The sequence below is a fragment of the Protopterus annectens genome, chromosome 8.part0, assembly GCF_019279795.1.
Source record: "Protopterus annectens isolate FY-2018-M chromosome 8.part0, PAN1.0, whole genome shotgun sequence".
Lineage (NCBI taxonomy): Eukaryota > Metazoa > Chordata > Ceratodontiformes > Protopteridae > Protopterus > Protopterus annectens.
The window spans coordinates 901,941,144-901,967,990 of NC_056741.1; the positions used below are offsets into that span (position 1 = coordinate 901,941,144).

A 26,847-nucleotide genomic window follows, 5' to 3' on the forward strand; every position below is an offset into this window, starting at 1 on the left:
CTTATTCTGCCAGGACAACAACTGATAAAGACAGACAACATTACAGTTATGTGGTACATAAACAAGCAGGAGAACTCCTTCCTACCCACTATGCCGGTTAGCCATGGCTGTGTGGAACACAGCCTTAAGCAACCAAGCGCACCTGCAAGCTCAGTTCCTGCCAGGCAAACAAAATTAATTGGCAGACTTAAGCCGAAATCTAATTGACCCACACGAGTGGAAACTGGAGCCAAACTCATTCAGTCTTCTAATACATAGGTGGGGGACACCAGAGGTGGACCTCTTTGCGCCCCCCAAAAACCATCAACGAAACTAATTTTGCACCAGCATTCCCCACAGCCAAGCTTGGAAAGTGGATGCCCTATCCTTCACATGGGAAAACCTCTCTATGCCTTTCGCCCTCTGCCCCTCCTTCCAAGAGTTCTCAAGATCAAACATGACAGACCAAGGACAATCCTTATTGCACCAGACTGACCACGCCAGCACTAGTACCCACTCCTACGCAGCCTGACAGCAGTGCCACCCTGGCACCTACATCAGACCCCCTCTCTGCTGCCCCAGCAGGAGGGACAGATTTTGCATCCTCAACTGCAAACCCTGAACCTGACAGCCTGGCTTATTTCCTGTGTACATCACCAGCAACCCTCAGCAAAAAGGTGCTGGATGTTATCCTTGAGGCCAGGAGGCCCAGAACTAGAAAATCCTATTCAGAAAAGTGGAATAGATACTGTTCTTAGAGCCAGTCTCAAGGGAAGGACACAGCCTTGCCCTCCTTGCCTCAAATCCTAGTCTAGTTAGCAGAGCTGCTCCACAAAGGCCTTTCCTTCCTATCAATTAAGATTCATGCCTCTGCCATCTCGGCTCATTACAGTACTACACCACTCCTCTTCTCTCACCCCCTGATCAAACAGTTCCTGAGAGAAGCTAACAATTTAAGACCACCAAGGAGAGCACCCACTCCTGCCTGGGACCTTAACTTTGTACTAGAGAAGCTCATGCTTCCCCCGTTTGAGCCTGCTGCTACAGCAGAGTTATAATTCTTCTCTTGGAAAACAGCCTTGCTGCTAGCCATCAATTCAGGAAGAAGAGTGTCTGAGTTGCAGGTTCTTATGGCTGTGGAACCCTTCATTATCTTCCATGCGGACAGGGTCTTCCTCAGGACTAACCCCTCTTTTATGCCCAAGGTGGTATCCAGTGTAGCTTTAAACCAATCCATCTATTTGCCAACCTTTTTTCCTAATCCTCAGAATAAAGGGGAAAGGATCCTGCACTCGTTGGACATGCACAGACAGCTCAGGTTCTACCTTGACAGGACTAAACCTTTCAGAAATTCTGACCAGCTGCTAGTCAGCTTTGCTACAGGGGCAGAGGGCAAAGCCATTTTGAAACAAACCATTTCTAAATGGATAGCACACTGCATCAATTTCTGCTACAAACATCATGGCAAACCTACCCCACATAGGATCAGGCCTCATTCCACTAAGGCTACCTCAACCTCTACAGCTTTTCTCATGGGAGTCCCTACCAGGGACATCCTGGAAGCTGCAACCTGGAGTTCTGTACATGCCTTCACCAAGCATTACCACTTACCTATCTTCTAAATCCAGAGCTGGATTTGCCACAGCAGTCTTACAAGGCCTGCTAGCCAGCCCTACTACTTCTTGACCGTCTCCACGCTTCCTCAGCTTTGGGAATCAACCCAAGTGTGATGACTGCAACAGTGAAACACGAAGAACATAGTACAGTTGTGTACACTTAGTATAAATGTAGATGTTCGAGTGTATTCACAGTTGCAGTCATCACATTTGGGTTATCTGCTTGCAGTAGCCCTCAGTCGGCCTGATTAACAAAGTCTTGGGTCCTGCATCGGTTGCTGTCTCTTCTTCTGTGACGTCAAGTCATCAGGAGTATAATACATGCAGCTGACGCCATTACATCAGTTTTTCTTGCCCCAGATGTCAGGTGCCCCCCTAACGGGAAGCAATTAAATATATAAATATACAAGGTTACACCTCTAACCAAAAAAGAAAATACACCAAAAAGCTTTTAAGCATAGTAAAGGAGCGCAGAGGTATAGCCAAAAGTAGTCAGGGGTCTCGAAGGAGGGTAACCAGGACTGCAAAAGTGAATACACTCAAACATCTACATTTATGGTAAGTGTACACAACTGTACTATGTTCTTTGTGTTTCACTGTTGCAGTCATCACATTTGGGTAGATTCCCAAAGCTAAGGATGGGAGGACGAATTTCGACAGCATTAGGACCAGCTATAAGGCCCTGCAAGACTGCAGTGGCAAAGCCAGCTCTGGATTTAGAGAAATTTGGCAAATGATAATGCTTGATGAAAGTATGTACAGAACTCCAGGTAGCCGCTTCTAGAATGGCCCTGGAAGGGACGCCTCTGAGAAAGGCTGTAGAGGTAGATGTAGCCCTGGTTGAGTGGGGTCTGATCCCCTGTGGGATATGTTTTCTATGGTGCTTATAGCAGAAATGAATGCAATGGCCTATCCATTTAGAAATGGTTTGCTTTGAAATCGCCTTCCCCTCTGTCCCTGCAGCAAATGCCACCAGCAGTTGTTCAGACTTCCTTTGAGGTTTAGTCCTGTCCAAGCAGAATCCAAGTTGTCTGTGCACATCTAAGGAGTGCAATATCCGTTCCCCTTTGTTCTGTGGACTAGTAAAAAAGGTTGGCAAATGAATGGACTGATTAAGGGCCACACTGGATACCACCTTGGACATGAATGAGAGATTCGTTCTGAGGGACACCCTGTCCGCATGAAAGATGATGAAAGGCTCCACTGCCATAAGGGCCTGTAATTCAGATACCCTTCTTGCTGAAGTGATTGCTAAAAGGAAAGCTGTTTTCCAAGAAAGAAATTTTAAATCGGCAGTAGCAGCTGGCTCAAAAGGAGGAAGAGTGATTTTCTCCAAGACAAAGTTAAGGTCCCAGACTGGAGTTGGAGCTCTCCTGAGGGGTCTTAAATTTTTGGCCCATCTGAGGAACTGCTTGAGCAGTGGATGAGAGAACAGGGGAGGTTCTGTCTTATAATGAGCTGAAATGGCTGAGGTGTGAATTTTGATGGAGGAAAAACACAGGCCCTTGTGAAGCATCTCAGTTAAGAATTGTAAAAGCTGAGGTAAATTGGGCACTGCTGTGTTCATCCCTTGAGATTGGTTCCAGTCACAGAATCTTTTCCATTTTTCAGCACAAGATTTTCTAGTATTAGGCCGCCTCACCTCTAAAATGATACCCAACACTGGTTTACTGAGGGATGGTAAAGGAGAGAGTAGGTAATAAGCCAGGCTGCTAGGCTCAGTGTTTGAAGCTGAGGGTGCAGAATCTGGTTCTTCTGCTAAGACAACAGGGAAGGAGTCTGAGGCAGGTGCCATGGGGCCAACAGTGACACTGCGCAAGAGACTGTACCAGTGTTGACATGGCCAGTCTGGTGCAATCAAAATAGTCCTTGGTTTTGTCCTGTTTGATCTTTGAGTACTTTGGAGAGCAGAGGAGGAAAGGCATAAACTGATAGGTTTTTCAGCTGAAGGACAGAGCATCCACTTTCCAGGCTTGTTTGTGGGGAGTCCTTGTGCAAATTTTTTCCAACTGGTGGTTTTGGGGTGAGGCAAACCGGTCTCTATCTGGGCTCCCCCATTTGCTTGTCAACATGTTGAAAATCCTTGGTTCCAGTTTCCACTCGTGGGTCCATGAGGTTTCTGCTTTGTCTGTCTGCCAGTGTATTTAGTTTTCCTGGCAGGAATTGAGCTTGTAGATCCACTTGGTAGCTCAAGGCTGTGTTCCACAATGCCATTGCTGATCTGCAGAGGGGTTAAGAATGTGTACCCCCCTGCTTGTTTATGTACCACATAACAGTGGTGTTGTCCATCTTTACCATTAATTGTCCTGGAAGAATGTGGTCCTTGAAGGCTGTCAGAGCATTCTCTACAGCTAACATTTCTTTTTGATTGATATGCAGGTGCATTTGACTAGGGTTCCATTTGCCCTGAAGTCACTTCCCTGCCAGGTGAGCCCCCATGTGTAGTCTGATGCCTCTTTTGTTAGGGTGTGGGCGGCAGGGGTAGTGTGAAAGGTAGTCCCTTGTTTTGGTGGCAGGCCTCTCCCCACCAAAGGAACTCTAGGCATAGGCAAGGTATGATAGTAATCATTGCTTCTAAATCCTGAGAATGTTGACACCATAGGCTTTTTAGATACCATCGTAGTATCCTGATGTGCAGTCTTGCATTTGGAATTTGAAGAATGCAGGAGGCCATGAACCCCAAGGCTTGCAGTGGCCACTAGTTTGAAGTAGGTTGTCAAATGAAGTTGTTTCTCTGGCGTGAGGAGACCCCTCTGGGAAGTTGTATTCAAGCTTGCTCCCAGGAATATAATTTGTTGACATTGTACCAGGTGTGATTTCTTTTCGTTTATGGTGTACCCCAAACAAGTTAGCACCCTTTGTACAAATGCCAGATGATTCAAAAGTATGTCCTGGCTTTCTGCCTGAATTAGACAATCATCCAGGTATGGATGTATTTGAATATTTCTTTGCCTGCAAAATGCAATGACTGGAGCTCGGCACTTTGTGAATACCCTGGGCGCAGTAGATAAGCCAAAGGGCAGTGCAGAGAACTGAGAGTAATGTAGCCTGCTTTGAAGCATAGGTATCTTCTGCAAGATTCCCTGACTGGGATGTGCAGGTATGCTTCTTTTAAATCTAGTGTTGCCAACCAGGCATCTTTGCCAAGCATAGGAAGCAACTGGTGAAGTCAGCATCTTGAATTTTGGAATCACCAAAAAGGTGTTTAGAGTAGACAGGTCCAGGATAGGACACCATGAATTGTCGTTTCTGGGTTCCAGGAAAAGTCTCGAGTAGAAACCTTGTCCCTTTTCCTCTTCTGGTACCAGCTGAATAGCCCATATGTTTGAGAGAGAGTACTTGCTTTTGGGCCTCTGCCCACTGATTTGGGGGTAGATCTGGCCAACTGTTTCGGGTTGGTAACGTGTGGAAGTGAAATCTGTATCATTGGGACACTATATTTAAAACCCATTTGTCCTGGGTAATGAGTTCCCAGTTCTTTGCTGCAGAGCTTCCTTTCCCCCCAAAGGGGCAGTCAGTTGAAAAGTGCTTGGAAGTTTTAAAAAGAAGTCATTGAGACAGCTTACCATGGGGGGGGGGTTATTACTTCCCAGATTTGGAAGTGGTAATTTTGCTTTAACATGATCTGGCAAGGATTGCTCCTTAAGCCAAGCATGCCTTCTAAGTACAGACCCAGTTACAGCAGCCCTGCAAGAAGCTTCTAGTGAATCAAAACTACATTGCAAAGTATGTTTTCCAACTTGTTCAGCTGAATGCAGTAAATCCTGTAAATCCTTATTTTCAGCAGTCAGGAGTCAGCATCATTTTCTGTTTAAGCAATCCAGTAATATGCTGCTGATACTTTAACATATGAAACTGGCAGTTTAAGGGCCTAATGGCCAAAGTTGCAGAAGTGTATACTTTCTTACCCCATATATCCAGCGCCCTGGAGTCTCTATCGGAGGGGGTATGATTTTTGGCAGTAGTAGCTTTAATGCCCTTAGGTCCCTGTGAAATGGTCTCAGGATCCGCAGTAGGATTTTTGAAAAGGAACTTGTGAGAGTCAGGAACCCTGTAATATGTCAGGTTTTCTGGGAGCAGGAGGTAAATAGTCAAGGGCCAAGCTGGATTCCGAAAAAACATCATCCACAATTTCTAGTACAGGAGGTATGACTAAAGGCCTGTGCTGGGGCAGGAGTAACAAATCCCTAAGCCTCTTTTTAGAGTTAGAGAAATCCTGACTTTCCCAACGAAAATGCTCCCCGAGAGTATGCAAGGTTTCACTGAGAGAAATCCTCTGGAGGGGAAGCAGAGGGAATAGAGTCCTCAGCATCTGAATCCTCGTAGGTAGATGAGGGTAAATCCTGGTCATCAGAGGAAACAGAAATTTCAGAATCCAGGTCAGAAGTATCATAAGCAAACTCAGTCCTAGGTCTCTCAGAAGGGGAAGGTTGGCTTCCCCTGATTAGAGTAATAAGGTCTTCAGCCATTCTTATTTGTTTTTTAGGCATAGAGTCCTGACCATGTGGTCTGGGCGTCAGTTTTCTAGGCATGGTTCGAGATTTAGGCCTTGAAGAAGAAGATGATGGCGTCTGTTTAATATGCAAGTCAGTAGGCCTGAATACACCCTCAGAAGCCGGTGTCTGCACAGCGGCTCCGGACCCATCCAAGGTAGACACATCCGCAGGTTCCACAGTTGAAGTATCTTGTGGCATACCGGACTCCGAATGGGTCTCAGTAGAGCCCTGCAAATCTGAAGTAGCTGGTATCGGGCTGCGAAAGCGCCTCACTAAGTGCCGGCAAACTGGCAACTGGCTTGAAAAGTGTTGTCGGCAGCTTTCCACCTAGGCGGCCTGTCTCTGTCTTTATCTTTGCATTTTTTCGGAATGTCTGTAGTCGGATGGCTTACCGAAGACATATCAGGATAATTGGACCGAGCACCAAAATATTTAGAAGCAAAAATATACAGACAACTGATATTTTGAGGTTTAAATAAGTCACAAAACCAACAGCGAGGTACGTCGTGGTCAGGGCCTACGCAAGGAATACAGTATGAATGAAAATCTTTGAGGTATTTGCTTTCCGCAAGAAATGCAATTATATACTTTGACTGACATTGGTTTAGAGCAAGCATGGCTAATTACCTAATCTCTCCTTTACCATCCCTCAGTAAACCAGTGATGGATATCATTTTAGAGGCATGGAGGCCTCATACAAGAAAATCTTATGCTGAAAAATGCAAAAGATTCTGTGCCTGGAACCAATCTCAAGGGATGAGCACAACAGTGCCGAATTTACCTCAGATTTTACAATATTTAACCGAGGTGCTTTACAAGGGTCTGTCTTTCTCTTCCATCAAAATTCACACCTCCGCCATTTCAGCTCATTATAACACAGAACCTCCCCTCTTTTCTCAGCCTCTGCTCAAGCAGTTCCTCGGAGGGGCCAAAATTTACGACAACCCAGGAGAGCTCCAATTCCAGCCTGGGACCTTACATTTGTATTGGAGAAACTCACTCTTCCCCTTTTGAGCCAGCTGCTACTGCAGACTTAAAATTCCTTTCTTGAAAAACAGCTTTTCTTTTAGCAATCACGTCAGCAAGAAGTGTATCTGAATTACAGGCCTTCATGGCAGTGGAGCCTTTCATCATCTTTCATGCGGACAGGATGTCCCTCAGGACCAGTCCCGCTTTCAATGCCCAAGGTGGTATCCAGTGTGGTCCTTAATCAGTCCATTCATTTGCCAACCTTCTTTCCTAATCCACAGAACAAAGGGGGAATGGATACTGCACTCAGATGTGCACAGACAACTTAGATTCTACTTGGACAGGTCTAAACCTCAAAGGAAGTCTGAAAAACTGCTGGTGGCATTTGCTGCAGGGGCAGAGGGGAAGGCTATTTCAGAGCAAACCATTTCCAAATGGATAGGCCATTGCATTCATTAATGCTACAAGCACCATAGAAAACCTATCCCACAGGGGATCAGAACTCACTCAACCAGGGCTGCATCTGCCTCTACAGCCTTTCTCAGAGGCGTCCCTACCAGGACCTTCCTAGAAGCTGGTACCTGGAGTTCTGTACATACTTTCACCAAGCATTACCATCTGCCAATTTTCTCTAAATCCAGAGCTGGCTTTGCCACTGCAGTCTTGCAGAGCCTTATAGCTGGTCCTAAAGCTATCTAAATTCCTCCTTCCATCTATAGCTTTTGGAATCTACCCAAATGTGATGACTGCAACATTGAAACACGAAGAACATGGTACAGTTGTGTACACTTACCATAAATGTAAATGTTCAAGTGTATTCACTGTTGCAGTTCTGGTTACACTCCCTCCAGCCCCCTTACTTCTTTTGGCTGTACCTCTACTCTCCTTTACTATGCTCAAAAGCTTTTTGGTATATTTGCTTTTTTGTTGGAGGTATATCCTTTGATATTTATAGATTTAATTGCTTTCCATTAGGGGTGCACCTGACATCTGGGGCAAGAAAAACTGATGTAATGGCATTGGCTGCATGTTTTATACCCCTGACGTCACGGAAGAAGGGACAGCAACCGATGCAGGACCCACGACTTTGTTAATCAGGCCGACTGAGGGCTTCTGCAAGCAGATAACCCAAATGTGATGACTGCAACAGTGAATACACTTAAACATCTACATTTATGGTAAGTTTACACAACTGTACTTTTCCCCAATGGGGTACTTAGCTTTTCGTTGAAGACTTCGGTTCTGAAACTCGAAAATGAAAATTTTTGGAGTCTGCTGACCAGCACTTGCGAACTGCTTCTGCTTCGGGCACCGCATGGCAAGAAAGACTGATGTAATGGCGTTGGCTGCATTATTCCCCTGATGACCTGACATCACGGAAGAAGAGAGAGTAACCGACGCAGGACCCAAGACTTTGTTAATAAGGCCGACTGAGGGCTACTGCAAGCAGATAACCCAAATATGACTGCAACAGTGAAACACGAAGGAACATCAGATGTAATGGTGTTGGCTGCATGTTTTATACCCCTGACGACCTGACGTCATAGGTGAGGCGACAGCATCCGATGCAGAAATCCCAAGAATATGGTATTCGGGCTGACTGAGGGCTACCTGCAGGCAGATAAACCCAAGTGTGATGACTGCTACAGTGAATACATTCTAACATCTACATTTATGGTAAGTGTACACAACTGTACTTTTCCCCAAAGGGGTATTTAGCTTTTAGTTGAAGACTTTGGTTCTGAAACTCGATAATGAAAATTTCAGGAGTCGGCCATCCAGCACTTGCGAACTGCTTCTGCTTTTGGCATGGCAAGAAAGACTGATGTAACAGTGTCGGCTGCATTATTCCCCTGATGACCTGACATCACGGAAGAAGATAGGGCAACCGACGCAGGACCCAAGACTTTTTTTAATCAGGCCGACTGAGGTTTACTCTGCAAGCAGATAACCCAAATATGATGACTGCAGCAGTGAAACACTAAGAACATCTGATGTAATGGTGTCTGCTGCATGTTTTATACCCCTGACGGACTGATGTCATGGATGCGGCGACCACTTCCGATGCAGAAATCCAAAGACTCTGGTATTCAGGTCGACTGAGGGCTACCTGCGGGCAGGTAACCCAAGTGTGATGACTGCAACAGTGAATACACTCTTAACATCTACATTTATTGTAAGTGTACACAGCTGTACTGTACTTTGAGACCAATTCTAAACCTCTGTCATCTAAACTCTTTTTTTCTGAAGGTGCCCTCTTTTCGAATGTTGTCCCTTCAGACTTTGTTCCCTATTTTGCTTCATTGGTCTTATATGGTGTCTCTGGATCTCAAGGATGCTTATCTTCATATTCTGATCCACGTTTTTACATTTCTGTGTTGCTTTCCGGCATCTTCATTTCTCTGCTTTACCCTTTCTCCTTTCTACTGCACCAAGGGTTTTCATCAAATGCCTTGCTCCTGTGATTGCTTTTTTGCAGGATTCAGGGGTTCCAGGTTTTTCCTTAACTTGGACTACCTCCTGTTTCAGACATCCTCTTCAGAGATCCTGTTGCGAAATCTCCATTTTGCCATCTCTCTTATTCAGAGCCTGGGCTTTACAGTAAACTTCAAAGTTTATTTCTGACTCTGTCTCAGGACCATGGTTTTCTGAGTTGCAGGATTCAGACTGTGCCTTTGCTGGCATCCCTGCTTCCTCCCAAGGCCTTGACTCTCATCTCCTTTTTCTAAGTCTTCTTCCTCTGGCCTCCATTACAGCCAGTGAGCTTCTGACAGCTCTGGGTATCATGGCATCCACCATCCCTATGTTCCCTCTGTCCAAACTTGACATGAAGTTTCAGTGGTTCCCGAAATCAGTTTGTCTTCATCATGCTCATCCCTTAGAATTTGTAGTTCCTCTTTACCTTGTCTCAAGAAGCAGCTCCACTGCTGGATTCAGCAGTGGAACGTACATCCAGGGCTCCCTTTTCATCCCCCTCTTCCCTCTCAGAAGCTGATCACAGGTGCTCCATACATGGGATGGAGAGCAGCATTTGGCTTCCTAAAGGTGCAGGGGGTCTGGTCTCCTCTTCAACAGAAGGAGCACATCAGTGTCAGAGATGAAAGCCCTTCTGCTGGCTCTTCAGGCTTTCCATCTTTTCTCCCCGGGACCTGTCAAGGTGTTTACAAACAACACCACAGTGATGTATTTAAACAAGGGGGAACAGGATCTTATCTTATCTTTGCCAGTTGGCCCTCCTGGTGTGGGATCTTGCTGTCCCATATCAAGTGACTCTTCAGGCAGTTTACATTCCCTCGGGTCAAAACATTGTGACAGACAGTCTGAGCAGGCCCTTAACTCAATCCCATGAATGAGTGCTTCACAGGGATGCATTTCTGGACATTTTTGACCAGTGGAGAGTACTCCTCAAATAGACCTATGTGCCTCCCCTCTGAACAGACTGCTTTCCTCTATTTTGTGCCAGAGTACCAAGTCCGCTGGTATGGAAGGTGGACACCCTCTCTTTTTCTTGAAAGGGGGTGTTTCTTTTTGCTTTCCCTTCCCTTCCTCTCATTACAAAAGTCCTGTGCAGAATTCAACAGGACGCCCCCAAAATCTTGTTGGTGACTTCCTTTTGGCTGAGACGGCATTGGTTTCCCTCTTCTGCATTTAGCCAAAGGCAGTCATCACAAGTTACCTCATAGGGTGGACCTACTTACACAGGACAAGGGATCTCTAGTCCCCACCCCCACCTGTCCCTTCTTCAGCTGACTCTGTGGGTGATGGGGTTTTGATTCCACATAGACGCCTTTTTTCTGAGGACATGCTTAGGGTCTTCCAGATCATCAGGAAACCCAATACTAAGAAATCCTACTATACAAATGGATGAAGTTTTCTGTTTGGTGTCTTTCTCTTAACCTGGATCCACTTTCTGTAGATGTTTCTTTTGTTCACTCTTATCTGTGTGAATTGCTCAATGCTGGGTTGGCATAATCTTCTGTTAAAGCTCACTTGTTCAGCTATCTCTGTTTGCCATTATCTTCTCCTTTATCTTCTAGATTTGAGGCTAAACAATTCCTTAAACGCCTCCTTCATATTAGGCCTCCCAGGAAGCCTGTTCCTCTTCCCTGGAATCTTAATTTTGTTTTGGTGAAATTGACTCTGGCTCGTTTTGAGCCCGCAGCTTCAGCTTCTTCGCAACATTGCCCTTGGAAGACTGTTCTTTTGTTAGCCCTTACTTCTTGGTGTCTGAGATTCAAGCCCTTATGGCTTGTCCTCCTTTTTTGGTGTTTCATAAGGACAGGCTGTCCTCGTGTACTATTCCTCCTTTATGACTAAGGTGGGTAAATGAGTTGTCCTTTAATCATTGTATTCATTTGCCCACTTTTTTCCCTTTTCCACAGTCTGCCACTGAGAAGGTGTTACACATGTTGGATGTGCATAGACAACTCTGATTTTATTTGGATAAGACTGTTAGGAAATCTGATCAGATGTTTGTTTCCTTTCATCCCAGGTGCTTGGGATTAGCTGTATCCAAGGAGACTGTTTCTTGTGTCTCAAAAGCTTTTTATTTTTTTTATTCCTTTCATGGTAAGAGCCTTCTTTGTTCTGGTAGGCTTATCCTACTAGGGCTGTGACTTTTTCTGGTGCTTTTTTCAAGGGTTTGGATACTACCTCTTTCCATAAGGCAGCTACCTGGACTAGTGTATGCATACATTTACCAAGCACTACAATTTGGATGGAATCTCCAGAGCTAGAAATGGTTTTGCTAGGACCATCCTTCATGGCTTCCTGCAGGGCTCTACTGGTCCTTGCTCCTCCCAAGTTTCTTCCTGAGCTTTCCCTAATGTTATTAATATTGCACCAGTAAAGTGGAAGGACATAGTACGGTTGTGTAAAATCTTACTATAATTGTTTATGTACTTCTCTTTACTGTTGCAGTATTCACTCCCTCCCTCCTCCCCTGTCCATTTGTCTTCTGGATGTACTGGTCACCTCTTCTTTTTCCATGGACTGGCATTCCTGCTTGGGTATTCAGTTCTCAGGATGGTACATCTGGATGTCGCCTTCATGCCCTATGCTATGCGAGGTGCATACTTGTGATGTATGGCATACCTTAAAGCAACCTAAGGCTTTGGTATACTGGCCCGGACAGCCGGCTGCCCTCGGCAGGGGATTCATAATGTTAAGAATACCGCAATAGTGAAGAGAAGGACAGCTACCATTATGGTAAGGTTTTACACAACTGTACTTTCTGTTTTTGCTCACCCACTGGCCATCCAGAGCTCTGAAAGACTGGCTGGAATGGCTGATAACTCACCTCTGGCTGAACTCCCTTGATATTAGATCATTTCCTGCTGTATTTAAGCATTTCACTGTAATACACTGTTGCAGCCAGGACGTCTGGGACTCCTGCCTTAAGGTGCCCAGGGGCTCCTCTGGCTTTAAGTTCTCCCTTCCGTCTTACTGACCTCAGCAGACTCCCATCCACTTGGTGTGTTGTCAGTCAACATCCTTCTTGCTGCAGTCCATTGTATGATGTGTGGAGTAATCATTGTCAGTGTGTCATGGTCCGTTACCAGAGTTGTAGAGAAGTAACCCCCAAGGGAGTGTTTTTATTTATTTATTTGTGCGGTTTATCTTTGCTTTAGAGGTCCAAGATCTCATAGTAAGAGCAACAAGGTGCATAATTTTTTGGAGTGCAGAAAACAAAACAAACCCAAAGATTTCTACATTTTGTGTGTTTTTGTCTAGGTTGGGAGAGCAGTGTGAATGGTTGTCCACACTGTGCCAGATTCACCTTGAGGACAGTCTGTAGCAGGCCAAAATATCTGAAATTGTTACACCACAATATCTACCATGGCCTCAGCAAGCCTCCTCTAGAAATTCAAACTTTCAGAGAAGTGCACCAAGATGAAGATTAGGAAAAGCAATTAGTCAGAGTTCACATGTTTCCCTAGGTCTGACAACACAGAGATTGGTAAGGTATGTTTGCAGCCCACCATCCTTGGAGTTTCATTTGTGAACCTTGGTGTGGCCCCTTTGTTGGCTGCAGTGCCATTGGTTTTAGGTATGTCCTCCCAAACTGAGATAACTGTGTGCCATTGGTAAGCTTTTTGGTCTCTGTACGGGTCCAGCATCTGTCCGTACATAGTTTTTAGTGAAGCAAATGAATCATTCGCTATTAATTCGAGAGGCAATCCTCAGAGACTTTGATATGTTGGATGAACTGTCCATTTTCCATGGCAGATTACCCTAGGCATCCAAGGCCTAAAGTACAAATCAGCATGTGCTATCTTGTCTTGGCATAGGCCAAGCAGTTTCACAACCTAGGCTTCATCCATAGAACCTTTGCAGTTGCCTTAGAATCTGATGTGCTCTTTGAAGTCGAAACAGCCAGCACTGGGAATCCCAGACGTGTTAAGAGATTCCTACTAAGAAATTAAGGACAGAACCTAACCCAGATTCTGAGGCAGATTAATTACCATATGTGGGCCAAATGGCATCCTGTCTTGTCAGTATCATTGAGGATACCCTGTCCTCTCCTTTCCCACAAGAGGGTATGTGTTTTGAGGACACCTTTCCCAGTATGAAAGAAGTCTTCAGTTTTGATGCCAAACAGTATTCACAGGCCCATTTGAGTTGTTGGGCCTTAACTGACTTGCCATACGTAAACATACTGTTGCTCCTCCAGTCCTAGAAGTGCTGAAAGATATTTATAAAGGTATCAGTGCAGCCTGACTCATTTCACGTCACTCCCTAAGAAGCCTCCCCTTTTCTTTAGTTTTCAGCCCATAGGCTTTTTAGGCGCTTGAACCGCTAGACTTGACATACTGAGGTTTGAGGAGTCTATCCTTGACAAGCTGAAGTCTGGAACATAGAGGACTTGAGAGCAGGGACCCAAGATGAGAGATGCTTTTTCGTATGTAGTCAGTGTAACTAAGTGGCTTAAACATGCCAAGAAATGTGATTGAAGCACTAGATGCATTATGTTAGGTAGCAACTTTACAGGGTCACTGATTCATAGATATGCCTGGCTGAGACCCATCCTCTGCCAGATCATGTAAAGTCGAAGTTGCATAATCTTGCCCTTGATGTGGACTTTTGCTCTGTATGCCTGGCTGAGAACATTTTTAAGAAGCTGAAGTAAAAAGAAATAAGCTGCAAGTCAGGCTTATTTCTTTGATTCTGATATCCAAATGTAGTTGAAACAATTTCTCTAAGAGCTAGACACTCTTTCCTAAACATGGAAAGAGGAGGAAGTACAAAGGGTAGAAGCCAAATTATTGAAAACCTTGGCAAGTGCAGCAAAAGGACTTGACATCTCTCAGGTCTGAAACCAGCAGAAATTGTAACTCAGTCAGGCTATCCTGTCTGTCTCGTCTCCTACAGGCTTTTGAGGAGAGATCTATGCCTGGCATACAGGGCATTGTCAGACTCCACTCTGATGGAACCCCTGCATATCCACAAAACAAACGGCATCTCAATTACCCATTCTAAAGACTTGAACTGTGCCTGTGATGTAAATATGGCCCACTGGTGAGATAGGTATGTATCTCAGTGAGTACTGCATCTATGGAACAGGCTTCCCATCCATGTGAAGCAGAGTTCCTCCCTAACCCAATTCAAGTGCAGTTTGGACACTTGGATGGGAAACCGGAAATACATCCCTGGTTTGGCACCTATTTCTCTAATGGACACAGGTAACCTGTAAATGGTTCATCTCTTAGGCCCATGCTTACACTTATCAAGTGTATCAGAATTTGTCAGAGATTTGGGATGCATGACTAGGCTTAAAAAGGCTCCTGTGGCCATTAGCGTAGTAAACCCCTACAAATCTATAATCCTCATCTACCCCTTTCATACCTCTAGCATCCTCGAACATAAGAGAACACGAGTCAGTTTGCAGAGGAGTGGGAGAATATAATCCAGGATCAGTGGGTCCTCAGAAACCTGAGACAGAGATGCAAACTTCAGTTCAAGAGCAGACCCAGTTTTTCATGAGCTCCTCTATCCCCAAGGAGCAAATGTTCCTGGTTCCTCCTCTTTTGGTGGGCCTCCTAAACTTAGGAACCATATAATGAGTATCAAATAGCCGTGGGACTGTTTCCATGACAGTTGCATGTAATATTTTTTTGTCTAAACTACCTTTATGGCTTGAGTCAGACCTAACAATGTTTGAGAAGACAGACATGTCTCTGATCAGAGTTTTTTCTATTCTGGCCTGGCAGTACTGATGAAAAGCTTTTTATTGTTCTGTCTGATGCTCTGGCTGTTGAATTCAGAAGTGGACACTTTGTAGGAGGTTTGTCCAAACAGGTAAGATGCCTTGCAGTGAAGTTAACAGTAGATGTTGATGTTATGTTGTCTTATCTCATCTTCATTCTTGCTGTTTGGGTTCAGAGCTGAACCTCTGCTCCGACTCAACCACATACCAAAGCTTGAGAGCTTCAACTGGCTCGAGGCTACAACCTATCTCATGATGCTTAGTGGCTGTTCCCCAGATCTCGTTTGCCGCTTGAAGCATTGTGATTGTCTTCGCTGGCTCAGTCTAGTAATTTTTTATTATATACCTTTTGGTTATATTTTCTCTAAAAACCTTCTTCTTAGACTATATATTATACTTTCCTAACCCTAGTAGAGTGCTTGTGTTGGTGTTTTTCGTGTTTCACTGTTGTAGTCATCACACTTGGATTATCTGCCTGCAGGTAGCCCTCAGTCGGCCAGAATACCAGAGACTTAGTATTTCAGCATCGGATGCTGTCGCTTCTTCCATGACATCAGGTCGTCAGGGGTATAAAAACAGGCAGCCCAATGCCATTACATCAGTCTTTCTTGCCAAGGAGGAGCCCAAGTCAGAAGCAGTTCGCAAGTGCCGGTTGGCCGCTACCTGAATTTTTCGTTTTCGAGTTAATCCTGAAGTCTTTTAAAGCTAAGTACCCCATTGGGGATGCTTTTTTCTTGCTCTAAACTGATATCAGAAAAAGTTAACCGTGGTCTTGCCTGTGGAAAGCAAATACCTCAGAGATTTTCATTCTTACTGCGTCACCTGTTTAGGCCCAGACCGCAAAGTCTCTCACTGTCGGTTTTGTGCTTTAACGCCCGAACCATTCGTCGGGCTATCTTTGTTGCTAAATTCTTTCACTCTCTATCACTGTATTCTGAAATGCTTCAGTAAGCCATCAGACTACCGATATTCCGAAAAAACGTAAAGATAAAGACAAAGGCAGACTGCATAGGTCCAAAACTGCCAACGCTTCCGTTAAGCTAGTCGCCAATAAGCCAGTTACTCAGTGAGGTGCCTTCGCAGCCCCTGATGCCCACTTATATAGATTCGCAGGCCTCTGCTGAGACCCATTTGGAGTCCGGTATGCCGCAAGATGCTTCTTCGACTACGGAACTGGCGGATGTCTCTACCTTAAATTAGTCCAGAGCCACTGTGCAGGCACTGGCTTCTGAGGGAGTTTTTCATCCTACTGATATTTGAATCAAACAGACAACTTCATTTGTAACTAAAGCTACCGAGTTTCTTAGGCCCAAAGTACGTACTACGCCTAGAAAACCGATGACCAAAGCGCATCATCAGGCACCCATGCCTCAAAAACACATGCTTAGAATGGCTGAAGACCTTATTATGCTGATTAGGGGAAGGCAGCCTTCCCCTGCTAAGAGACCAAGAACAGAGTCCCCTACAAGTTCTACAGACCAGGAGTCTGATGACTCTGTTCTTTCTGATTATGCAGGCATGCACTTATCCACCTATGAGGATTCAGATGCAGAGGAATCGATTCCCTCTGCCTCCCCTCCAGAGGATTTTTCTTTTGGTGAAACCTTGCATACGTTAAGGGTGCATTTCCATTGGGAATGCCAAGACTATCCTCAGTCCAAAAAGAGACTCAGAGAATTTTTAGAGTTGCCTCAGCACAGGCCCTTAGCTATACCCCCTGTCCTGGATGTTGTGGATGATGTTTTCATGGAATCCAGTCTTACTCCAGGCACGTACCCTCTGGCCCCTAGGAAATCAGACCGGTACTGCAGAGTACCTGATTCTCGCAAGTTTCTTTTCAAGAATCCTACTCCTGATCCAGAGATCATTTCCCAGGGGCCTAAAGGTATTAAGGCTACTACCGCCAAAAATCCTACCCCTTTGTACAGGGATTCCAGAAATTTGGACAGATTGGGTAAGAAGGTATATACCGCTGCAGCTCTTGCTGTCAGGGCATTTAATTGCCAGTTTCACATGCTGAAATACCAGCATCATATTATGGAACTTATTCAACAAAAAGGGGTAACCTTTCCAGATTGTGCAGAAAATAAAGAATTGCAGGAGCTTATGCACTCTGCAAACCAAGTTAGTAAGCATGCTTTTCACTGTGGCTTTGATGCCTTAGAAGCATCTTGCAGGGCAGCAGTTACTGGCTCTGTACTGAAAAGACATGCTTGGCTGAAGGAGCAGACCTTGCCAGGTCATGTCAAATCTAAATTACTAGACGCTCTTTTGAATAAGGACTATTTGGCTCCAAAGCAGAAGTTGTTCTTAAAAAGATGGAAAAAAAAGGCAATCTATGCAAACGGTTAAAGAATTTCTACAAGTGCAACCACCTAGATTCAGTAGGCATTGCCCTTCAAAACACTGGTCCTTTCCAGCCCCCTCCAAGCCTTCCCAAACAAGACCCAGGGGGAAACAGACCACCCAGACTACAGTTTCAGGGTATGCAGAGATCTAAGCAATGGAGTGCCCCCACCCCTAAAGCAGGGAGTGGTAAGCAACCTCCTTATGGAAAAAAACTCTGTGACTTCTCAGTTCTGCTTCCCAGCCCTGCCCAATTGCTGGTGCCCCTAGGAGGAAAACTTGCCCTTCATGCAAAAAAATGGACGTCCATTACTCAGGACCAATGGGTTTTTCAACGTTGTATCCCAGGGGTACAAATTTTATTTCCATTCACTGCCAACCCCAAGTGGGTTTCCAGACCTTCCTCCAAACCAGTGGGCAGAGGCTCAAAACCATGTACTTTCCCTGCTCGATATAGGAGCTATTCAGCCTGTTCCAGTAGAACAGAGGGGCCAAGGATTCTACTCCAGACATTTCCTGGTACCCAGGAAGGAGGGCTCATGCCACCCAATCCTGGATCTTTCCACTCTCAACAACTTCCTGGTGGTACCAAAATTCAAGATGCGTACCCTGCAACAGCTTCTCCCAATGTTAGCCAAGGATGCCTGTTTAGTCACCCTAGACTTAAAAGAAGCCTATCTACACATCCACATAAGGGAGTCATGGAGAAAGTATCTACATTTCAGAGCAGGGTCTATGCATTATCAGTTCTCTGAACTTCCCTCTGGCTTATCTACTGCGCCCAGGGTATTCACAAAATGCCTGGCTCCAGCCATTGCATTCTGCAGGCAGAGTAAAATCCAAATTTACTCATACATGGACGACTGCCTGATTCAGGTGGACAGTCAGGAATTGCAGCTTCAGCACCTGGCATTTGCAAAAAGCCTTCTCTCTTCATTGGGATACACCATCAACAAAACTAAATCACAACTGGAACGCAGTCAAAAGATTGTATTCTTGGGAGCAAGCTTGGACACAACTTCCCAGATGGAATTCCTCACTTCAGAAAAACAGGCTTATCTGACCGATTACTTCAAGCAAATGGCCACCAAAACCCAGCTATCTGCAAGAAAAATACTGCAAGCCCTAGGGTTCATGGCCTCATGTATTCTGCTAATTCCATATGCAAGACTGCGTATGAGGAAACTTCAGTGGTACTTGAAAAGTCTTTGGTGCCAGCATTCTCAGGACCTATCCTATCCTACCTCGTCTAAGGGCAGAGTTTATTTGGTGGGCAGAAGTATGCAACCACAACAAAAGGGACTGCCTTTTACTCTACCCCATGGCTCCCAGACCCTGACCATGGACGCATCAGACTATGCATGGGGGGCCCACATGGCTGGCCAGAGGAGCCCAAGTCAAATTCTCCTGCACATCAACCAAAAAGAGATGCTAGCTATACAGAATGCCTTTACAGCTTTCAGACGCCTAATCTTTCCAGGACAACTGCTGATAAAAACAGACAACACCACATTTATGTGGTACATGAAGAAGCAGGGAAGAATCCATTCTTACCCACTCTGCAGGTTAGCCATGGCACTGTGGAACACTGCCTTGGACAACCAAATCCATCTACAAAATCACTTCATGCCAGGCAAACAAAACTCACTGGCAGATGACTTGAGCAGAAATCTCCTAGACTCACACGAGTGGAAATTGGAGGCCTGCACCTTGAACCTTCTGATCCAGAGATGAGGGACCCCTGAGGTGGATCTCTTTGCCTCCCCCTACAACCACCAGCTCAGCAAATTCTGCACCAGGAACTCTCACAGCAAGGCCTGGAAAGTGGATGCCCTTTCTTTTCAATGGGTAAATCTCTCAATCTACCTTTCTCCCTTTGCCCCTTCTCTCACCTACACCATACTCCAACCCTGCTTTCCCAGCAGGAGGGACAGATTTTGCATCCACAATTGCAAACCCTAAATCTTGTAGCCTGGCTTATTCCTTAGATACTACACCAGCAACCCCAAGCAAGCAGGTGCGGTATGTCATCCTTGAAGCCAGAAGGCCCAGTACTAGGAAATACTTTGCTGAAAAGTGGAAAAGGTATTTTTCTTAGATTCAGTCTGAAGGAAAGGAGACAGCACTGTCCTCCTTACCTCTAATCCTGGATTACCCAGCAGATCTACTCCACAGAGGCCTATCCTTCTCCTCCATTAAGATCCATGCCTCTGCTATCTCGGCTCATTACAATACTGAGCCACCCATTTTCTCTCACCCTCTCATCAAACAGTTCCTGAGAGGGGCAAACAACTTAAGGCCTCCAAGGAGAGCACCCATCCCTGCTTGGGACCTTAACTTTGTACTGGAAAAGCTCATGCTTCCCACTTTTGAACCTGCTGCTTCAGCAGAGTTAAAATTTGTCTCTCAGAAACCAGCATTGCTTCTAGCCATCACTTCAGCTAGACGAGTGTCTGAGTTACAAGCACTGATGGCTGTGGAACCCTTCATTTTCCATGCTGACAGGGTTTCCCCTCAGGGCTAACCCTTCCTTTATGCCTAAAGTGGTGTCTGGTGTGGCTCTCAACCAATCCATCCATTTGCCTACCTTCTTCTCTAATCCTCAGAATAAAGGGGAAAGGATCCTGCACTCTTTGGACGTGCACAGAAAGCTCAGGTTCTATCTTGATAAGATTAAGCCTTTCAGAAAATTTGACCAGCTGATATTCAGCTTTGCAACAGGGGAGAGGGCAAGGCCATTTCAAAATAAACCATTTCCAAAAGGATAGCACACTGCAATTCATTTCTGTTACAAGCACCATGGAAAACCAACCCTTCAGGGGGTCAAAACACATTCCACTAGGGCTATAGCGGTATACATTCATTTGGTCGGCCAGTGGATGGCTGACTGGGAAATGACAGAAAGCAGTGCAGCAAATTCTCATTTGTCCGAACACAGTATGTGCGAAACACACAATATATCCCCTTTTTGACCCATGGTAGTGCTTGTTTAGGTGGTAGAGCAATCGGAAATGTTGCATTCAGTGTTATTTATGACATTTCGACTGTTCGCCACTTTGAAAATCGACATTCTGGTTTGGAAAATGTGACGTTAGGTTACCGCTAAGTCGATTAAATGAATGTATACCGCTACATCTACCTCTACAGCATTTCTCAGGGGAGTCCCTACCAGGAGCATATTGGACGCTGCTCCTGGAGTTCTGTACACACCTTCACCAAGCATTACCACCTGCCTACCTTTTCCAATTCCAGGGCAGGATTTGCTACAGCAGTCTTGCAAGGCCTAATAGCCAACCCTAACTCTTCTTGACTGCCTCCACCCTTCCTCAGCTTTGGGATTCATCCCAAGTGTGACAACTGCAACAGTGAAACAAGAACATAGTAGAGTTGTGTACACTTACCATAAATATAGATGTTCGAGTGTATTCACTGTTGTAGTCCAGGTTTCCCTCCCTCCAGCCCCCTGGTTTTCTCCATCTCTTGTCTCTCCTCTCTATGGCTATTCCTACTGGTATGGGTATTGACTTTTTACTGGTGGTGTTTTCCACGCCATTTCCTAGCTCCCTATTTTTAGAGCTCCTGACATTTGGGGCATGAAAAACTGATGTAATGGCGTTGGCTGCCTGTTTTTATACCCCTGACGTCATGGAAGAAGCGACAGTATCCGACGCAGAAATAATAAGTCTCTGGTATTCTGGCCAACTGAGGGCTACCTGCAGGCAGATAACCCAAGTGTGATGACTGCAACCGTGAACACACCTGAACATCTACATTTATGGTGAGTGTACCCAACTGTACTTTTTTACTTGGGTGTGTCTTCGGTTGTTCTCCTTGGTCCCTTACTTTTTCTCTTATTCCACTTGAGGAATTCGATTAAATTAGTGGATTATTTCTATTTAGCCCCTTTTTCCCTTCAGGGCTTATTTCCCTTCTTATTAAGGAGTCACCATTTAAGTTAGAGACGTCTCCTCGGGTTTCTAGGAGACTGTCGTTTAACTTAGAGACTTCTCTTCCTACCATCCCTTTACTTTTCCCAAAAAAAAATCTCTCTTTCTACTTGCCTTTTTTTTGTTGTAGTTACTGATACCTGGTATTGTTATGTTTTTGGCCTAAAAGATGTCTAAAGAATCTGTTAAGGAGTCGTGACAGTCTGGTTTTAAAAAGTGTGATTCATGCACCCAGAAAATGTCTCTAACAGAAGGACACACAAGTTGTGTTTGTTGTGTAGTAGCAGGCCATCTTTAGGACTCTTGCTCCATTTGTCATGGCTTTAATGCAGGGATATTGCAGGAGAGGAAAAACAAACTCATTTTTAGGGGATTGTTGAAAGGCCCTTTTGAAGAAGGTAATCAGGCCTCCAAATTGTTTAAGACAAAAAAGTTGGCTCAAGTGTCTGAGTCGTCCACCAGTCAAAAAGAGACAGTAACTTCGGATCCGAAGGTTCTCTTCTGACAAATCTGGCCCACCGTCTATTCCATCTGAGTCTTCAGAAAAGGAGTCTTTCACCATCATTGGAGCTGATACACTCGGTGCAGCAATATCCCCCATTAGTCTGTGGCAGGTAGTCACAGGTCATTGACCCATTCTTCTCGGTACTCCAGTTTATCAGACGATGATGTTGGAATGGGTGGTGAAGAGGTTGCTGCGGACACTGGCCCTAGCAGAAATTCTTTCGAGCCCAACCCATCGGATTTTGGAGCTGACTTCTGTATATCAGATACCATCTATTCCTCCTCCGATTCGAATGAGTTTGGAGCCAGTGTGTCAGGAAGTCGTGCTGGAACTGCCGGAGCCAGTAATCACTCACGATATCTCTGCTCTGACGTGTGCTCCTATTTCGTCGATGCGGCCTTCCATTGAGGGATCATGGAGCCGACACTCCCTTGTCTGCTCTGGGGGGGTCGAATCAGACACTTGGAGCTGACTCTCCCACACGGCACCTCGGCTCAGGTGAGTTTGGCTCTCTCATCAGCCTCGGAGCCACCCTCCTCGGCGCCTGGGAGATCTCTCAGTGCTTCGGGACTGGAGTCTCTCTCAGCCCTAGACCGCGGTGGTCCTTTGAGGTGATGCGGAGTGTGCTCTCTTCTGAGTCTGCTCCACCTTCAGCCACTCTTCCCCCTAAAGGGCCGGTGTCGTCTTCTACATCATCCCTTCATCAACCCCAGAGTAGAAAGTCATTGCCCCAAGAAACCCCAATGTGTGGAACCTTATCTTCTGACACCACCCCGGAACATCCCCCTGAGGAGGTACCTCAGAAGAAGCAGTGTAAGAGGAAGAACATAGACTCCCCTGAGTGTGTCACCTCTGATACTGACCAACTTAGAGGATTCGGAAGGGTCCCCATGGTCGCCTTCTGAGGATGTCTCTTTTTCAGACATCCTTAAGATCTTTAAGCAGAGAGGCGGCTGGATATCCCTCTCCCCTTTTGAGGATGAGTCTGTATACCTGGAGGCACTTGGCTCTCGCCCCTCCATCTCTTGGGTGTCTACACCCTTTGGACCTGCTCCTAGGTGTTGAGTCAGAAGGTGTGCGACTCTCCCGAGTCAGCGGACCCCATTCCGAGAAGGCCAAATAAATTCATTACGGCCCCAGAGGATAGACAATATTTATTAAAGGGAGTTCCAGTAGATGCGATGGTGGTGGCAGCGGCCACAAAAAAGGAGTTAGCTGAAACTTCTGCATCTGTCCATCCTCTGAATAAGGAGTCTGGTATGATGGACAGATATGGGAAGTGTATGTTCTCCTCAGTGGCCTTTACCTTACGGTGACTGAAATACTTATCACATTTTACCTGACTCCAGAGGGATCTCCTGAAGGAACTGGGAGATACCCTACAAGGTGCTACAGCCCAGGGTTTATCAGATAGGATAAATTCCCAGCTTGTTCTATCACAAACTCTCCTATGCTCCTCATTTCCTATGCAGCCGATGGAGCGAGCAGGGCACCAGGCACAGGAACAGCTCTTAGGAGACATTCCTGGATGTGCCTTTGCAAGTTTGCTGAACCTTTCAGATCTTCCTTTATTGACGCCCCATTTGATGGCTCGTCCTTGTTCGGGCTGAAAGTAAGAGAGACTCTCACCAGGAGCCAGCAAGATAGCAAAACTCTGTCTGCAATCGAAGTCTGTTTTTCTGCTCCTACCGGACCTTATCCTAAAGGTCAAAAGAGCAGAAAAATGTGGTTCCGCAAGTCCAAAGGAGCCTTGCCAGACGCTCATGGTGATTCTTCACCCCAGGGGCAGAGGGGGAATAACAATGGAAGACGCCATCCACATGAAGGGGGGGGGGTTCCGCAGAACCAGGGTGACAGATAGGTTCTCAGGTCGGCCCTTCCAGCACTCCTGAAAGGAGGCCCGACTGTCCACTTCTGGAGATTTTCGGAGAAAAAATATCTCTGTACCCAGAAGCCTGGCTGAAATTGACTCAAGACAAATAGGTACAATCCATTATATCCAGGGGATACAACATTGCTTTCCACTGCCCGCCTCATCTGTCAAAGTCCATCCCAGACATCCCACCTGGTCAAAGGGATCAACCAATGCTAGAAATTCAAAAGTTGCTAGAAAAAGAGTCATCCAAGAAGTCCCCACAGACCAGATCGGATCCAGAATTTACTCAAGGTTCTTTTAGTTCCAAAAAAAGACAGCGGACTTGAGACCATTATTGGATCTTTGCAAACTAAACAAGTCAGTAAGGAAGGCAAAGTTCCGGATGGTAATACTGCAGTGTATACTCCCTTTTCTGGGACAAAACCATTGGATGTGCTTTTTAGATCTTCAGGACGCGTACTACCACATAGATGGACAGGTGCTCCAGAATATTTCTACGTTTCTGTCTGGGAGCCAGTTATTACCACTTCAGAGCTCTGCTCTTTGGTGTCACTACAGCCCCCAGAGTGTTTAGCAAATGCATGGCAGTAGTCACGGCTTATCTGCGACATCAAGGATTCCAGGTGTTACCATATTTAGACTACTGGCTCTTGACTGCCACCACCAAGCAGCTACTAATCAGAGCCAGGGACTCCTCCATCCATCTCTGCTCAAATCTAGATATTACTATAAATCCATAAAAATCTGCCTTGTTGCCATCACAGCATATTACCTTTATAGGTGCAGATCTAAACACAAAAGATATGGTAGCAAAATTGCCTCAAGAGAATACAAATGCTACACAGTCAAGTATCTATTCTAATCAAAAAGAAAAAGGCACAAGCAAAATTCATCCTCAAGGTCCTAGGCTCAATGGCAGCAGTGATAACACTAGTCCCACTGGCATGACTACACATGCGGATTTTACAGTGGCTACTCTTCGCTCAGTGGGTCCATATTTACCTATGTCTCACAAGGTTCTCAATACGGATGCCTGCAAGAGAGACCTACTTTGGTGGCTTCAGTCAACTCTGCTAACAATGGGCAGACCATTTGTACTTCCCCAATCTGTTGCTACAGTAACCACGGGCACATCCCAGTTAGGGTGGGGGGCATTTTCTGGAACAGACTGTCCAAGGAGTTTGGAAAGATCACGAGTACCATTTGGACATCAGTGCCTAGAGGTGAGAGTGATGCTTCTGGTGTTGCAAACATTTCAGAACTCTCTTCCCACGGGGACTATTGCAATTCAGACAAGACAATATGTCTGTGGTATGGTACATCAACAAACAGGGGAGGACCAGATCCTATCCCCTATGTCGAGAGGCCCAGAAAGTTTGGCATTGGGCAATTTCTTCTCATCGCTTTCTGACAGCAGTGCACATCCCAGGGAAATCCAGTGTAATATCAGACAGGCTAAGCAGAGCAATTCTCATGCCTCACAAGTGGTCCCCAGGTCAGAAAGTTGCGAATCAAATTTTTCACAAATGGGGCCAGCCTTGCTGCGACCTTTTTGCCATGCACAACTATTTTGATCTCATTTCCCCGCTGGGAGAGTCACCGAGGGATGCATTTGTCCATGATTGGCCCCAGGACTTCTTTATGATTTTCCCCTGTTCCCATTGATTCCGAAGGTTATTCAGAAAGTCAAGTCGTTGAGTCACAGTTTAATTCTCATTGCTCCTTATTGGCCTACTCAGATTTGGTTCTCCTTCCTTTGGCCCCCACCTTCAGGAGGGACCCAAGGATCCTGGACCCAGTGCTGGATCTTCTGATGCATCAGTCAGGAACACTGCACCCTTCTCTTCAGGGCCTTGAGCCAACGGCTTGGTTACTCCACTTCCAATCTTAGCTAGGCTTCCAGAATTATCCCCTGCAGTACATCACATTCTGGTTTCCTCACACAAAAAGACTACTAGAAAACTTTACGCAAGCAAATGGAAGAGGTTCTCTTGTTGGGCGGACAAAAAACATATAAATCCCCTTACAGCCGCTATAGCTTCAATTTTGGAATTTCTAACAGAAGATTTTAATCAAGGAGCAGAGGCGGCCACTATTTGAGTACAGTTGGATGCTATATCAAATTATCATGTGGGAGACCTCGGAGCCAGTGTAATGTCCCATAGATTATGCAAAGCTTTCCTCAGGGTTGTCTTTCTGTTAAGACCACCCTTAAGAGAACCTCCTCCTCCTCCTCCATGGGATCTAAATTTAGTATGGTCATCTCTGATCCTTCCTCCCTTCAAACCAGCATCCTCTTGTACACTAAAATTTTTATCTTGGAAAACAGTCTTTCTAACAACAATTACTTCAGCAAGGATAGTTTCAGAATTGCAGGCTTTATCTATCTGTCCTCCATATTTAATTTTCCACAAAGATATAGTTTCCCTCAGAACAAATACCTCATTGTTAGCAAAAGTTTGTTCTCCAGCAAATTTAAACCAATCTGTAGAACTTGCCTGTGTTTTTTCCTAACTATGGCAACAAGGCAGCATATAAGCTTCACCAATTGGATGTGCATAGACAGTTGCGTTTTTACTTGCACGGGACCAACGATATCAGAAAGTCAGAGCAGTTGTTTCCTATGCAGAAAACAAAAACGGCTTGGCAGTCTCAAAGGTTACCTTGTCCAAATGGCTTACTGAGACCATCACTTATGTCTACATTTCTCATAATAAAGAACCGCCAGGGAGAATAAAAGGACATTCAACTAGAGTGGTGTCTACCTCCATTGCCTTTCAATCAAGACTTCCTTTGGATTCAGTTTGTGCTGCTGCTACATGTGTTAATCCTCACATCTTTATCTCTCATTACAAAGTAGATGTGGCCTCCTGCAACAGGGCATCCTTTGGTTTCACTGTCCTGAAG

General features: G+C 45.4%; 1 protein-coding gene across 1 annotated transcript in view; it reads left to right on the top strand.

Annotated features, from left to right (window-relative positions):
• The window catches only part of KMT2B (lysine methyltransferase 2B), a gene marked incomplete in the record, with an annotated part of 4,527,268 nt that overhangs the window by 2,494,515 nt on the left and 2,005,906 nt on the right, over positions 1 to 26,847 (top strand).